The sequence below is a fragment of the Canis lupus genome, chromosome 34 (assembly GCF_048164855.1).
Source record: "Canis lupus baileyi chromosome 34, mCanLup2.hap1, whole genome shotgun sequence".
In the NCBI taxonomy this organism is placed as follows: domain Eukaryota; kingdom Metazoa; phylum Chordata; class Mammalia; order Carnivora; family Canidae; genus Canis; species Canis lupus.
Window position 1 is genome coordinate 19607495 of NC_132871.1, and position 17237 is coordinate 19624731.

Consider the following 17237-nt stretch of genomic DNA (forward strand, 5'->3'; position numbering starts at 1 on the left):
AGGCTGCCCCCTTCTTCCTTATTAAGGGAACCCCAATTTTGTTTGAAACATCTGTTAGTCCAACTTGAAAGCTACTTTTCCTAGGCTCCTCTCTTATTCCTGTGAGGGAATACATAACAGTTCTGGACAATGAGACCCAGGAGGAAGTCTGCTGAGAATTTCTGAAAATTTTGCTTTTTCTATATAGGCTCAACCCCTTTCTCCCTGTGCCTTCTTACATCCTGCCCGAAATACCCATGTGATATCCAAGCGTTATCTGGGTGCTCTGATCAGAATGAATTCAGAAACCAACCTTTCAAGGCTCATATGAACCAGCCATGTTTCTCATTGCATGTGGGACTGCTATAATTTGGGTATTTTACTTAAAATGTAAAACCACAGACCTGAATTCCAGAAACTACAGTGTATAACTTTGAAAATCTATACTAAATTTTCTCTAATATCTGTGGGTAGAAGAAAAAGGATGTGATCCCATTTTCAGGTGCAAAATATAATCAATCATTAACGCAAGGAGAACTCTCCCCTTCTCGCCCCCCTCCCCCATGGAATCCTGAGTTCTCTAATCTCAAAAAACTATAACTGGCAAAAGATGATACTTTTTTAAGTGATTAACTGCAAAGATGAAAGGCAGAGACATCTTGGTTACCACAATAACCTATGCTTCCTTTCGAGAAGTAGCTGCCCAGCTAGGGACAACATTTCTCAGCCTTCCATTGCATGTAGATGAAGCCACATGACTATCCTTCACCATTTAAATACAAGCCAGTCATTTCTGGGCTGAAGAGGTACATAGAACTCTTCCTGAAGTCTTTTCCCCTCTGTTGGCTGATTCTGAGTACCTGGAGGCAGGAGGAGCCATGAGACAGAACGATCCAAGATCCATACATCATCACATGGAAGGCCACCTGCCAATCAGGAGCAACCACATAGAAACTTTCCTGAGTAAAAAATATAATTTAATTGTGCTAAGCCACCAAGACTTTTGGGTATATTTATTGCTGAAGCTAGTGTTATTCTAATTAATATAAAGAAGGACAAAAATATCACATTTTACTGAGCCAAACCCAAGATAACTGAAAAAGTACTAAAGCGATTGAGCTGACCTAGAAATAATTAAATTTTCTGCCATGAGGCAAAGATGGGACATTAAAATTGAAATTAAATTAATTTATAGGAAAAGGAAGAAATTTCCAGTTTTGTTCTCCCTTGAGTTTGTGACTTGTAAAACTCATACCCCCAGGCACTAAACAGACTTTAATTTGTCCTCAGTCAGGCTGGATATAGTCTGCTTTCCTGCCAAGAATTTCCTCTATTTACTCCTGTTAAGAGAGTGAAATGAATACCATGTTCTGTGTGGCTTTTCAGTAGAGTAGAGGTTAGTACAATATTCCATTTTTTTCTGAATAGATTATTTCAAAATGATTGTGACTTGGGTTCAAAGTCAACTATCTTCCCTATAAAAGTTGAGTTTAATAGAAACTAAGAATGCCAGAATTTTTCCTCCTGAAATCAGAGAGTCTCTAATCCAGTCTGGCCAGGAATTTTCTACAAGTTTTGCATGAAACTTTTGGTCTGAGGGGCCATCCTGTTCCATGTCCTTTTAAAGATGTCGGTATTATTCCTTGTCCCAGTATAAAGAACATGGTTTAGAGAGACATTCTTGTGACCTAACTGGAATATCTCATGTAGCCCTTCCATGGCCCACAGGAGGAGCCACATGCTTTTCAGCCTAGCTAACTCCAGTAAGACAACAGGCAGAACCAAAATAAATATAAATAAATAAATAAATAAATAAATAAATAAATAAATAAAGCAAAAGCCTCTTTTCTAAAGTAGTGAGGCACCATTTTTCTTAGTAACTACAGAAAATTCAAAGATCTTAGCTCCAATTCAGTGTCCATTTATTCTTCTATAGTCAGAATCTCCTCAGAAAGAAACTACTTCAGACAACCTTATTTTGAGGGTGAATATAGGGTGAAATGGCATTATTTTCTTTTTTCATTCTGAAAAAAATTATCTGCAGGTTTCTCTTTGCATATTTGACTACAGTGTAATTATAAACCCATTGCTACCCAAGTAATGTTCCGTTGCAAAAGTAGGTTAATTTTTTCCATAGAAGATCTGGATATAAGATGAGAAGCTTTTTCCTTCTTTTGGGAGATAAATCAACTTAGACTAAATGATCATGCTGAATCCTTTAGGATTTTACCAGAACTACCAAAAGTATATGCTAAGGGAGAATGGATAGTGGGGAAACAACCCCATTTGCCTTAAACACAGAAGCCCAGATCTCCTAGGGAAGACAATGGGTTTGGCTAAAAACACAATTGTTCTAGACTCCTCACTATGAAGGGTGGCATTTCTCACAATTATGATCCATAAGACATAAGCCACACTGTGTAGGTGATCAGGAAAGCTCTTGGAGAAAGAGCCGATTCAACTGGGACTTGCCTTTTGCCCTTTGCAGTTCTTACCCTCCTGCCTGGAATGTACCCAGGATGCTGGAGGAGAGGCAGCCATTTTGAGACTACAAGGCAACAAATCAGAGAATGAAAGCCAGATGCTAAGGATGGCTAAAAGGAAGGAAAGATTAGCTTAGACCTCTGAAGACTGTGGGTCTTGCCAGTACTGCGTGAAGTCCTACCTTCATGTCACTAGAGGAAAAAAAAAAAACTTCTATTTGGTTAAACTAGTGAAAGTTGGATTATCTCTTAGAAGCTGCCAAACCTATACCAAGTTGATCCAACTAGATGCAAGAAGAATGCTGTTTTCTTAAAAATGAGAATAGCCTCCAAACAGGTATTTCAGAAGCATTCATTTACTTTGGCAATTATTAAACTGATATATTCATAAATCATTTTTCTACGTTCTTTAAAATGCCACCAAGGAACTTTGCTAGGGAATAGCATATGCAACTATCATACATGGATCATCTTGAATGCATTTCACCCCTCCATTTATTTATTCAGTAAACATTTATTGAGGTTTCCAGTAAGCACTGTGCTGGGGCAGGGATAGAAGGATCAAAAAGAAGTGCCTGACTACAAGAGCTCAGTTTACTTGAAAGTAATAAGGCCAAGTCTTTTTTAAACATTCCGTTTTCCAGTTCCTGGCCTTCTATGGGTTATTTATTTTATGTGCATTAGCTCTCCAAAAGAAGGACAAGCTTAGCTCCACAATCAACATTAAAAAGATAAAAAGATCTAAACTACCAATGTAGTGTCCATCACCAAATGTTCAGAACACTATTTCATAATTTGAAAAATTGAATTAAATGTGCCAGTATGTTCATTACGGCTGTGAGAACTAATTGAGTAAAAGTGTTCATCCTATCCACTACAGAAATGGATTTCCTAAAATCAGACTGCTCCTAAAAGCAAATATTTAGTGCTACTCCACTTTGTTTTCTGTCATTTCTATGATTAAAAAAATCATTGTACATCAGGCCCTTACACAAGTATTAGAGGACAATTATTTACTGCAGGATGGTAGGCAAACACCGGTGAGTATCAGGAAACCCACTTTTCATTCAACTCTTCTTCGGGGTCACCTTAACCACCTCGTTTAACTTCTTTCTACCTCAGTTTCCAAAGGGGTTAAATGGTGGGGTGGAATTAGATCACCATGTTGCCCCCTAGACCTAAAATTCTCTTATTTCTCTGCTCTATTCTCAGTGTGATGCATTAGTAGATAAGTTTCCCAGCTAAGAGCAGCACATTAATATTATTTTTAAATGATGCATGGCTTCTCTATTTCTGTTGCCTCGGGAATTATACATCTTAGCCCACATCCCGTATCAAACCACAGTTTTATATATAATTAAACAATATAATCCCATCTTATATTAATAATGTCATATCATTGTACTCAAGATCAGAATATAGGACTGGTTTTATTATTTCTAGCTTTTAAGAACGCAATTTGCATTGCATACACTCGAGATAATTGAATGGAAATTAAATAGAGAATACATTATTTTCCATTTGCTGTTTAAAAAGTATCCTCCAGATATCTAGGAGTGAGTGTAACAAAGCTTATTTAAAAGCACAGTGATCTTCCTGCCCCATTCTGAGACATTGCTTTGAGAGTCTAAAAAAAGATTCATTGTATACAAAATCTGAAAGTCTGATCTTTTTAGTATCAACAATGGCAGTAATTAATGAACACACTTGACAGTTATCTGCAAACCACCACAGAGAGGTAACCCGATTTTCTTATTACTTTCATGAAAATACCTGAATTGAAATGCATTAAGCACAACCAGTTTAACCCACCCCCTTCTGAATTTGATAAATCAAGATTTAAAATGCCATCCTCTTGCCTGCAAAAAGATGTTTAAGGAACATAAACACTCTTTACCACTCTTCTGGTCATCCTGCAAACCAGCTCACACCTCCAACTATTACTCCTATTACATACACGCATGTTCCCCTATACTCACCACAATGAGTTAAAGGTAGACAAAAGCTCTCGGTGGCAGCCTTTGAGTCATTACTTTGCTTTACCATCCCCTTCATCTTAGGTGTCATGGCACAGTACTTTACAGACAGCGGTTCGCTCTCTTAGGTTTATGGCAAACACCGAAAGCAGTGTCTTGCACTTGCTGGAAAATTTAGCTTTTATGCTTCTGGTCATTCTTCCCACAAAAACAACACGACCAGTTTCCGAGCTATTCTTAACTCTCCTTCCAAAACATTTCAAAAGAGAAGACAAGATTTCATGCTTCCCATGCAAACTCCCAGCCTGCCCGCCTGCCTGCTGCTGCCAATACTTCTTACTCTTGCTGGTGATGACATTCAGCGAGCTCCCCAGCCCCGACGCTTCGTTATGTAAGGCTGTCTAGGTCAAGTGTAGGAGACACACTGCTGGCCTGTGAAAACTCATGGAACTGTTCCTTCAGATTAACACTTCAGAGACTATGGAAGCTGGAGGAAGCTGAGCTTTTACTACATCTTTTGGGGGTAAATATTTTTGCATGATTCAGTGGTTTATATGCTATAGTCTTGGCAGATGCCTGTCAGCCATGCTGAGAGGTGCAGAGAGAGATTACTGAGGGAGTCCAGTTTTGTCAGCATGCCTGAATAAGCAGAGGAAGTCTGGTGGCAATCCTAGTTTTAAGACACTTAAGAGCAAACGAGTCATAAATTAGGATCTGCTTATCAAGCATCCTCTCTAGCCATCGAGGAATGAGTGTTGCTTTGGCTGTTTTAAACTCTGAATACAATCCATTTGCCGGGAGGTGTTGTAGGAGAGCACTATTAGCTCTAAGAGATTTACTGCAGTTCTTGGCTTTTCTGTTGCCCTTGTCTGATTGCAAATTTGCTTTCCTCGTAAATAAGCTCTGTGTTCTCCTGTATGTGTCCTCCGTTGTGATTGTTTGTGACAACATGAGAGCGAAGCCTGCATAGCCTGGCAGGTCTGTGACTTCCACAAAGAATAAATCCTACTTCGTTCCAAGGTGAACACTGCAGTAAAAGCGCCATTTGATACTAGCACTGAATGATGTTGGGTTAACTGCTCGAGCTCAAACTGTGCTGCGTTTAGGGGACTGGGAGGCATGATCCCAGATTTGACACGAACGGTTATTCCCTCTATGAGTAAAATTAGAAACCGTATAGCGTCTGTTCTGTTTTAGACTCTCACACCGTGTCCTGGTACGGGAATTAGTTAAAATAGCAGGCTCTTATTGAACGCTGCAGGAAAGCCTGGAGAAGTAGCAGGGTAAGACTGCAGCAGTGGTGTGGCATTGGCAAGGAATTGTAATAAGTCTTAGCCAGAGATCCTGACACGACAGATGGCACCTAATTTAAAAGATAGGTGGGTATTTAAAAAGTTCAAGGCAGGAGCAGCACGTTTGAGAGGGTTTGGCTTCCTGCGTGCCCTTGGCAAGAGAGAAGTTCAGCACTTTGGACAGCGTGTCATGAGTTAGGGAAATCAAGGCTGTGTCAAGTGTCTCATGACGTTAAAGAGGTAAATGGGGAGCTGACTATTCGGTGTCCATAAATGAGGACTGGCGTGGGGCAATTAATTGCAGAGCAGGCTGGCTCACTAGGCAAACAGGTAGTTTTCAAGAATCTGAAATTTCTTGCGTTATTTTTATTAAATTGAAGGAATGAAAATGAATGTTGCTGGGATGGATGTCTTTCTGGGTACTTTTTCATTCTGTTAATCGTGATTAACAACAGCGCATTGATTATGATGAAAATATATTGCTTATCATTTTATGCTGTATTTAATTGATTAAACATGTACATGTTTCCCCAAATAATTTGAAGAGACAGTTATGGTCCTTCAGGGCCTGATTTTATATTACTGATGTCAATAGGCATGTTCCCCATAGACCTCGCTTGGCATAAGAGCCCCATCAGACCAGGGTTTACTGTCTGGCATTCAGAATATTCCTCATACACAGAATGTTAAAAATAATGCAGGCATATTTAGTCGTACTTACAATCCTTAGTTCATATATCTTTACTGCCAGTTCTCAAATGCCTATAAACAATTTTTGTTTAAAAAACTATTTTTAATAGGGATTCCTTTTCCTGTTAATGAAGCTTAAATGGCTATATTAATTTCTTCATCTCTAAAGTAAAAGATATGAGTTAAATGAGGTCTACAGTTAGTTTTGGTTCAGCCATCTATAGATGATTTTCCTCTAAATCTGAAGTAGCATTATTAATTAATCTATGCCAAAGTGAGATTTCACTTTTTTGGTGAGATTACATTTTTAAATACCTACAATACTAAGCCAACATTCATTAAGTAGCTACCAAACACTAGGTCGGTGGTTCTCAAAGCATGGCCTCCTGAGCAGCAGCAGCAGCAGTTCCTCCTGAAAGCTTGTTAGGAATGCAGATTCTCAGGGATGGGCAGCTTGTCTTTTAACAAGCCCTCCAGGTGGCCATGAAGCATGCTAAAGTTTGAGAACCACTATGCTGGGTAGACCTCTACTTAAACATCATGAAAATAGTTTTTACTACATACAGTCAAATATAAGTTACATAATTAAATTCTCGAGTTTTCTGGTGACCCAGATTTTCCAATGTAAGCACTACCGTGTTTTAAGGATTTATGCTGGTGCTTAGTTCATCTTCAACCTAAATTTGTCCATAAGAAGCATTATTTTCCAGAAGTTCCATTTTTAGCGTTTGGAAGTCCCAAAGTGTGGTGGGGAGACAGTAAAGGACCTACTGCCTCCATCTCTTCAGGAAGCAAGGACTTCCTGCTCCCTGTGTGACTTGGCCCCTGTCCCTGACCCTCTCTGATGTTCAGTTTCTCATTTATAAAACAATAGGTGGGCCTATGGCAGGGTTTCTCGGTTTGGCACAGGTGACATTTGGGGTCAGATAATCTTTATTGGGGTCTATTCTGTACACCATATGGCGAGCAAACACCCCTGCTCTCTACCCACAAGGTGCCACTAGCCACCCTCAATTGTGACAAATAGAAATATTTCTGAGGGCAAGATTGCCCCTCCCAGCTCCTCATACCCACCGCATCCCCTCCCCACATTTGTGAACCTGAGAAGTGCTGGCCTAGGGTAACTCCCCTATGTAAAGTTCTAGTATACTAAATAGTACAATGAATGTATTATTTCCCCTTTGGGAAGCAGGTAGGTTCAAACTTAATAAAATAGGTATATGTCTCTTTTATGTAAGAGACTTATAAGCTGAAGCCTCTTTGCCCCCTTGAAGACCTAGGTGTAATATGCATGAATCCCTACTAATTCCACAGTCTGTGAAAGTCCAAAACCCTTCTTCAACTTCTTGGTGTCTTAAGATCTTGTATCACCCTCTGTGTTTTGGAGTCCAGGTTCCATGTGTGCTACTTCATCACTCTTTCTTTTCTTAAGATTTTATTTATTTATTCATGAGAGACACAGAGAGGAAGAAAGGCAGAGACACAGGCAGAGGGAGAAGCAGGCTCCAAGCAAGGAGCCCGATGTGGGACTCGATCCCAGGACTCCAGGATCAGGTCCTGGGCTGAAGGCGGTGCTAAACCACTGAGCCACCTGGGCTGCCCTACTTCATTCTCTTAAAAATTGACCTAAATCCTGTCATGAGTTTCCACCAAAGACTTTTCTATACCAATCATCTTTGGGGTTGATAGATTCCACTAAGGATTTGGGCTCTTTTCTTCATTCCTCCTCTCTCTCCCATCTCTGCTCCTCACCCCTTCCCACAGGATGTTCTGAGAGCTTCAAACTCTCTTTCTAGTGTACACAGCAGACCGGCTTTCTACAGCTCTTATATCCAGATGTAAATACCCAGACCCATCAAAGAGCTTAGATGATTAAGAGTCTCTAGGTTAGAACCATCTTCCCTTCATGGAAGGCAGTTGAGGCCATGTTATGTAATCATAAAATCATAGAGTTATGGGGCTGGAATAGGTATCTAATTTCATTTTACATGTCTTTAGAAGTCATACTGAATAATAGCTCTTGGCCCTTAAGATTACACATTTGCATACCAGCGTCTCAGACTTTTAAGTAATATCTACCCATGAATTGTTACCTCAACCAGTTCAGCGATTCAGTTCAAACATTTGCTGGAATTGACTTGCATGGTAGAAATAGATACACCACATGCCACATGCACAAACAAACACACACACGCTTTTTTCCCAAGTGTTAGAAATTCTCTTTAGGACAATATAATACAAACTCAAACTGTATCCTAAGATATTTGTGAATTAAGCAACTTAATCTAAAACGTGGATATAAAAAATGTACCAGACAGCTGTATCTTGAGTAATCGAAACTAATAGCTTATATTTGAATGATTTCTGTATTTTCAAGTAATTTTATAGACATCCTTTCTGAGACCCACAGCAACCCTATACAATAGGTCCCATTACTATTATCATTTTACAGATAAGAAAATAAAACTGAAGATCTTCAGATGCCAAATTTACTTCTCTTCCCACTATTCCATAAGGCGAGACTCAATAGTGTAATGTAGTTTGAACACATTGGTGAGTATGAATTCTAAGTGTTTTTTGATAAAGACTTATTTCAAGAGTCTTCTTGCTCTAAAGTCATTCAGAGATTCTAAGGGCTGATATGTGTTACCAGTTCTTTGCTTTAGTTGCTAAAATTAATATATTTTCCCTGACTTATCATACATTTATTTGTATTATACATTTAATTAATTGTACTTTATATGTACTATTAAGTACTTTGGGAATGATTTCAACACACCATTTACTATACTAGTTATAGTAACATGCATTATGTCACTTAATGGTCTTGAAATCTCCAAGAGGTTGGAATTATTCCCCCTCTTAAGAGTTGCCACTGAATTTAATTTAACCTAAACTTGAGCTTTAGTAGTGTTCCTCCACTGACCTAGCCATCTGCTCTTGTCTCCACTAGACAAAGTAGAGTCATGCAAGCAGACTATCTCTTCTCACTATGGTGCCCAGTACATGGCACAGCCCTGACCATATACTGAGCCTCAGTAAATACTTGTAGAATAGATGTTGAATAATTATCACTACTACCCAATTCCTTTATGTTTTGTGCTTTACATAACAACATTATTCACCTCAGTCAATTAAATAGCAACTTGCAAATGAGATCCAGAGGAAAAAAATCAGATTCCAAAAGGAAGAGGTAGGTTCATTTAAGGCTGCAATATATTTGGAGTTCTTTGCAATTCAATCATTCATGACACTTTCTTTATTTACCTTAAGGAAAAAAAATCTTTTGGGTTTGATATGGAGATTTTCTCAGACTTACAAAGTGAAAAATTATTTCAAACATCAAGCATAAATTTTTCCTTTAAAATGCTAGTTTCCCAACACCAGAATCACACAGCCACTTCCAACTTCATTTTATCTTAAATACCCAGGAAGACCTTGAAAGATCTTTTCTTCCATTTTGTTATTAGGAAGTAAAGCTGACATACCACATTATATTAGATTCAGGTGTACAACATATTGATTTGACAGCTCTGTACATTACTAAATGCTCACCACCATAAGTGTAGTCTCTACCTGTCACTGTACATATTCCATTTTAGAATATTCAGGAAAAAATGTATTTAATAATAGAAGATAATTTAGACACATACTAAATACAATAGATTCCAAATGACTTGGTAGTATATGTAAATTCCATTTTTTTTCTGAAGCTATGACTCAGCCCAATATTACAGTCTTCTGTTGAGAGTAGAAGTGCTCAACCTACATCCTACCTCAGGACAGATAGGGTTGCAAGGTGTTGTCAATCCACCCAGTTTCTGTACCACTGGTTAACTTTGTGATGAAAATTTATTGAACCTCTCTGAAAATATGTTTCTTCAGCTCCCAAGTGAGAATCACCCTATCTACTGTCAAGAATTTAGAAGAGATAATGTATATCAAGTACTATCTTTCACATAGTAAACCTATTCAGAAAATAAGAGTTTATAATAATATTTGGCATCATATGCTCCCAAATATGTCAGGCAGTCTCAAGGAGTCCTCCCAAACTCTTCTGAGCAACCAGACATTGATTTTAGTAAGGGCTCTGGGACTCAAAGTTGCTGGATTCAAGGACTGACATTCAAAGCACTGATGAGTCAAGACCTGGTAAAGTGGCAGGACAAGGCTAGCCATGAATGGACTATTACTTACTCTAACACTGCCCCTAAAGATACTTTTACAAAAGCAGCATCCTCAGATAACTAGCCAGCCTTGTGCCCAGCATTTTTATTCTTTTTTTTTTTTTTTAATGTCAGCCCCTGTACTTAAAAGATTACATTATCAAGGTAAATAATCCTTTGAGAGATTTGAAAAGCCTAGGAAATGTAGAAATTTTTTCTGCAGAGTAGAAGGAGCAACTATTTAGAGGAAAAGAAATGTAAAAGTTGATTCAAAAAGAAATTTAGAATTATGCTGATTTAATTTATCTTGAAAAACAATTTGGACCTAAAGATAAAGACAAGCAAATTCCTACCAAGTTAAGATAAATTCTTTGACAACTGAAAGCCAAAATTAAGTAATTCCTCAGAATGTCTTTTAATTCCAATATTCTGTGTAAATGAGATTAACTGTGGAATATGGTCAGCCATGTATCAACAAAATCCAAGATGATTAGATTTAACAGACCCATTTCATGTAACCAATGATAATTAAAGAAAAATAAATGACTCTGAATGTTGCCATTTTAATCACTTATCCTAAAATACATCATTAGTCACATGGGCCTCGTATTCTGGAATTTGCTTGTTAAATAAACTGGTTTGCGAGAAATTAATCCTTTTTGTTTTTTTTTTAATGAAATGACAGTTCTCTGATAAAATGACATTACATTTATTTTTTACATCCAATAAGTGAAACGGTGAAATAGGATACCTAAGAGTTATCAGTGTTCTGTTGAGATTCTCTCATTTGGGGGTACAAAGAAAAATAGAACAGATATCAATCTTCCACATGAAGATATTATAGTGATAATCTAATATTGGGAGAAGGGAACATGGCAGTAATAGTAAGAGTGCTTTGGTTTCAAATGTGCAGTTTCTAGTGGAAACGTTAGAGAAAACTATGTATCAGTCAGCCTAATCAGGACATCAGGAAGAAATGTTTTGGTCTCCAGATTCACTAAATGTGTCCTCTTGACAATTAGCCAACCCTCCCACACACATCCATCTTGTCCGAAGTGGTTTTAGGAGCAAATAAGACAATTATGAAGACACTACCAATATCGTCAGTAGCCTTATAGCAAATAAATGGCTTCCTTAAACTGGTGGAAACAAAAGGAGAATATTCCATTTTAACTTCTCAACATCATTCTCTCCTGGTCTCCTTTGAACGTGGTTCTGTCTTTCCTTCCGCAGCAGGTGTGCTGAGACCTGTGTGAACTGGAATCTGCCCACCCCTCCAAACTCTAGCCATTTCCATAGAGCCAACCTTACATCTGTTTGTACATGATGTCTCCTCTTCTTAGGATGCACCTTCTCTTTCTTGTCCACATGTCTCTGTGCTTCTCCTAACAAACTCCTATGGGAGACCCCCAGGTGAAGTCAAGACTTGGCCTAGATATCACTTCCCAGTTAACAAAAAGAAAAGCTTGATATTTCCTGATAATGGCAAAGATGTGGGTAACAGGTATCTCATGATGTTGCTGGAATGTAAAAAGGTGCCATGTCTTTGGAGGGAAGCCTAGCAATATCTCCCAAAGTAAAATGGCTCATGCCCTTTCACTCAGCAGAGACATTTCCTGAGAAGATATTCCACAGGAAAACTTGTACAACTGGGGAAAGTGTTAGGAAACACTGTTGACACCAGTGTTGTTTGATATAACAGCAAAACAAATGAAACCAAAAAACTGGAAATAACCTAAGTGATTATCATTTGAAGACTTTTTGGTGTATCCATCTATATACATACTAAGATACTCTTCACATAATCACAAGGGGAAAATTCTGAGATAAATGATATAATTCAAACACGCTGTACATCAATAGTATGATGTCATTTCTGAAAAAAAGATCTAAAATATATATTTCAGATGCTTGGATAGACACAAGAAATTTCAGAAAAGATTCAAAAGAAATTGTTAACAGTGATTGCCTCTCCAGAATGGCCCTGGGGAAAGAGAAGCAGGAAAGTTAATTTTGATTTAAAGGGCCACATAGGTCAAGTGACATGCAAAATGTCACTTGAAGAGTAGGTTAGGGAGTTTTCTTGGTAGAAGAGGGGAAGGGGCACCTGTCTCCAGTAGTCCTTACAAGTTTGCCTTCCAAAGGTGAGTGGGCATGCTTAGGGGACAGTGAGAAGGGCACTGGCTGATTCACAGGGCATGGGTGCAGAGGGAAGAGGGCAGGCTTAGGAGCTGAGCTTCTGTGATGGCCATTGCCAACAGTACCCTCTACAACAGTGATTCTCAAACTTTAAAGTGTACAGAAATCACCTGGGAGTCTTGTTAAAATGCAAATTCTGCTTTAGCAAAGAGGAGTAAGCCCCAGATTCTGCATTTCCACAAGCTCCCAAGAGATGCCCATGCAGCAAGCCCACTGGCACATTTTGAGAAGCAGGGCTTCAAAACTTAAGAGTATCACGTGTTTGTGTGGTTTGTGTCCTCACAAACATGAAGCAGAGCCAGAAAGCATTTGTTTTTAGAAAATGAGCTGAGAAAAAGAGTCCTCATAGAGTATGAGGTTTGCAACATGAGGCTTTGCCAGAGGAATCTTATTGTCAAATGTTCATGATCAGCAGTTCTGCTTTGTGAGACTCTTCATGTTTAACAAATGTAGACTTCTGGAAACTAGAGCATTGCCAGATGGAGGCAAGCTTCTCCACTCCACTCCTTATGTGTTTAGTTTATTTGTTGACTTGGTGAGCATATTTCCAAACATAGCTATGCTCTTTCATATTCTGAGGAAGATTGAAGAGCCTAAAACAAGGAGAAGGAAGAAATGCCATCTGCCACTCTTCCACCCTGCCACAGAACACACCCCAACACATTTGACAGAAATCCAGGCTGTAGATCTACTATACACATCAAAGCTATCTTGCGTTGGCCACATGTAGAAATACCTTTGATTGGATAGACACAAGGGAAGATACCTAAGAAACAGGTGTCTTTCTCTGTCACAGTCTGTGGGGCATGTATGATGTAATCCAGCTCAGTGAGGACAGGTGTGTTGTCTCCCATTTGTTTGCCTTTGAACTTGGATCCTAGAGACTTACCATCTTGATTTTAATAATGTGGTATTGCCAAGAGTTTTATATGAAACAAGACAATATGAACTTGGGCTGCGATTGGGCACTTTGAAGACAGAGTGTTGGTTTCAAAATCACACTTAATTAATCATCATCTCCTTACCTGGGGACCCTCCGAAATGTGACCTCGGCCAAGTTACTCAACCATTCGGAGTCTCAGTTTCCTCATCTACAAAATCATGATAATGATAATGGTACCTACTTTATTAGATTATAATGAAGTTTTAAAGTCCTAGCATATTTAATTATGATTCCTCTTAAACCACTATTAGAATTGATTTGAAAATAGTAATATATTTCTGCATACCTACCACATACTATGCACTGTGCAAAGGGTTCAGGGGTAAACAGAATCTCTTATCATAAAGATTGGGTTCATTTCTAGAAAATAGCTTAAATTCATGTACTTGTTTTTTAAGCAAAGAGGAAAAAGTGTTTTCAGAGATAAAATGAGATACATAGTTTTTCCCCCTTTCCTCCCAGCTCTTCACAACTGATGCACTCATGAGTCATCTGCCTGAGGCTTGCAAAGAATGGAAGTTTTAATCAGGACAGTGTGAATGAAGGGACTCTATGCAGAGTATGTTCAAGGAAGCCAAAACCAGATGATGAGACAGCCAGGGACATGCAACAGTGGGGAGGCCTGAAGGTGAGCATGCAGATGACAGCATTTCCAGAGCCTGGCAAGAGCTGCCCTCGTAGAAAGGAGGCCACAGCAGCAGGAGATGCAGAGTGCAAGGTCCAGGAAGGGAGTGGTGGCACAATGGTGGGTCAGAGAAAAGACCTTCAGCCCTCAAAGACTGCTTTCCAAAAAAAAAAAAAAAAAAGACTGCTTTCCATAGTTAGGCATAATCTGGAAGCCTTTGTCTTCTGGGTTCTTCTGGGCTGATCCCAAGGCAGGCATGAGTAGGAACTGGAGGATCTTCCCCACCACACCCCATCTTCTAGCCTAAGTGGCTAGAAGTCAGCCTCCCACTGGGGCCTTCCAAAACCCCCGTCTCACTAGGATCTGGTGCCACTGTTTCCTTCTCTTATCCATTGAGACCCAGAGGTGGCACTGACTCCATTGGTAATCCCTGAGTGCTTTGTCAACCGTCTTAACCTACATAGGAAAATGTTTCTCCATTAAATTATTTTCATTTAACAGCTTCTGCGTGTAGCATCTATTTCCTGCCAGGATCCTGACTGAATCAGAGCTACAGAATTTTAAAGCAATAGATGTTTCACGGAAAGGTAACTCTGTTGTGATGCCCTAGAGAGGAGACTCTGGGCCGATGAAGATATGGATAAAGGTACTGCTGTCTTGTGGGACGGTAACTGCCTTGTGAAGGAGGGCAAATGATTTCTGAGTTTCATCACTGCTGAAGGTATGGAAAGGTTCACAGTCTGTATTTGCTTAGTTGCAGAAAGAGTAAAGGGGACAGAAATGTAGATGGTGACATCCCCTATGTGTTCATTGAAGGGGTGCAGCCCCTCTGGGGAACCATATCCTGCTTATACAGTCTGCTCTGCCCCACAGAGAGGAGGAACAGGTTAGTTTGATGTAATAACAACCAGGCTGCAAAAGACTTTCAAAGAGACTATGTCAAAGAGACTCAGCAGATGTCATCTGTTCACCTTCAGAAAATACCTTCATTCAAAGGCGATGGAAAACATTGAGACAAAGTGGCTCTGTCATAGTAGCTCTTCCCAGCAAGTATTATCTGACTGTAGACCAGCAGGTATAGGAGACCGTATGCAGTGTGGGAGTGACGTGGCCTGGTGCCCATCCCATCACACCTGAGCTCCAAGAGATCCAGGTGAGGCTAAGACATCCCATTGCTCAGCTAGCCAATGCAAATAGGGGCAATCCTAGAACTGGCAACTCAGTTCACGCACTGGAAAATTTCCAAGGAAACCTAGGGGAACTAGGCTAAATGTGGTGATTGTCTGGAGCTCATGCATCTTCTCCCTCAGTTGCTACCAATCTCTTCCAAAGAGTCTGAAGCACGGAAGCGGGCTTTGCCCATTATTTGGCCCACAGTGGAATTCTTGCTTGTCCCAAGAGAAGATAGAAGAGATGATCTGGGTGAGTTTGTGAATGGATTTTTGAAGGTTAGAACTGCTTAGGGATGTGGGAAAGATGTTAATCTCCCCGAAAAAATGGCATCATAATTTTAATTATATATGTGGAAATCATGGATAGTTTTTCTTGGTAAAGGCAAAGGCTCTCGGTCTTTGAACATGAAAGGAAAAAGATGTTGGTAAACATTCCTTAGGGAAACATGAACTACACGTTTGATTGCTAAGTTATGGCCAAGTTCAGTTTTATTTTGTAAATAAAGAGTTGTCTTCATAAATATCAGCTATTTCTTTTAGTGTAAAGAAAGCCCTCTTCATAAAATAAAATCTAATTAAATCTCTTTAATAGATAGAGAAGTGACATGTTTGATTTAAAAAATATATTTAAAAAAATAAAAAATATATATATTTAAATGGCAAACTGGTTTTGTGGTTCCAATAAGTAATCAATCATATTTTGCTTAGCACTAGCTGTAGCTGACTTTTCTTTGCAAAGGGGGGAAATTGCTATATGTGACAGACCAGGCAAAAACCAGGCATAATGCATAATTGATCTAAGGGAAGGGAAAGAGCACACGTAAGCACAGACTAGAACCCAACACAGTAACTTAGTTTTTTTTTTTAATATATTGCTCACATGTTTTCTTTATTTATATTGATGCGTCTTCTTCTTTACCCTACTGTAGCAGTAGATCTAAACATAAATATTTATGTTTATTGCTTTAAATATTGTGATGTACTTTGATCTTGTTTTAAGAGCCGAAACTTTAGGATCTGAAGCTTTTATGTATTTAAAGAAAGAGGCATAAAGCTCAAGCATGTGAAACATTAAATATTTCTTCAATATAAGAAAGTTAACGGGCATACAAATATGGTTTGCTAGACTAAAGAAACAGAAAATATATTTTTAGATTACATTTTGGCTTTTCAGAGAGATTACAGAACTTCCAGATCATTTGCTTACTAGATATTTTCTGGGCCTCTTTTTGGAGCTGCATTCCTGAAAGCTGTCAATGTTACCCTGAGTACCTGGTGCTCTTGCCCTTGAACTTGAACATTTTGTGGTTAATATTTAAGATCAGCATGTAGAGCTAGACTGAAGGACGGTCACTTCTTTACCCTTTGCTAAAACCAATGTTGGTTAGTCCATCACCTTCGTAAACAGTAACTGCAATCACACACCATCACATCCATCTCTCTGTCAAAACATGAGTGAAAATCAATTGTGGCGTATCTAGAAATACTCCACTCACTTCCATTTTGCTTCTTATGTGCTGATGCACCTACTCAATATTAATTTCCTTCATAGTTAGACAGTGGAAAAAATTTGAATGGACTTTTGTGGTATAAAACTAGCTATGTGACCTTGGACAAGTCACACATTTCTCTTGACATCATTCCTTCTCTCCAAAATAAGAACCTTGTTTAGATGATCTTTGAGAACTTTCCAATGCCACAATTCCTCAAGG

General features: G+C 38.9%; 1 protein-coding gene and 1 long non-coding RNA gene across 8 annotated transcripts in view; one reads left to right on the forward strand and one right to left on the reverse strand.

The window, feature by feature from the left end:
* The window catches only part of LOC140624204 (uncharacterized), a 73124-nt gene extending 68179 nt beyond the window's left edge, over positions 1-4945 (reverse strand). Inside the window, exon 1 of the long non-coding RNA XR_012023712.1 lies at positions 4442-4945. This is a non-coding gene — a long non-coding RNA (uncharacterized lncRNA). The remainder of the gene's footprint in view (positions 1-4441) is intronic.
* The window catches only part of LOC140624199 (sodium channel protein type 1 subunit alpha), a 140141-nt gene continuing 127425 nt past the window's right edge, over positions 4522-17237 (forward strand). For 3 of the 7 annotated variants that reach the window (XM_072810927.1, XM_072810925.1, XM_072810931.1), the window contains exon 1: positions 4522-4961. The gene's annotated coding sequence lies outside the window, so the exon portion shown is untranslated. Of the gene's footprint in view, positions 4962-8872; positions 8974-17237 lie in introns of all 7 variants that reach the window. The other 4 variants (XM_072810926.1, XM_072810928.1, XM_072810929.1 and 1 more) reach the window with 2 other exon arrangements.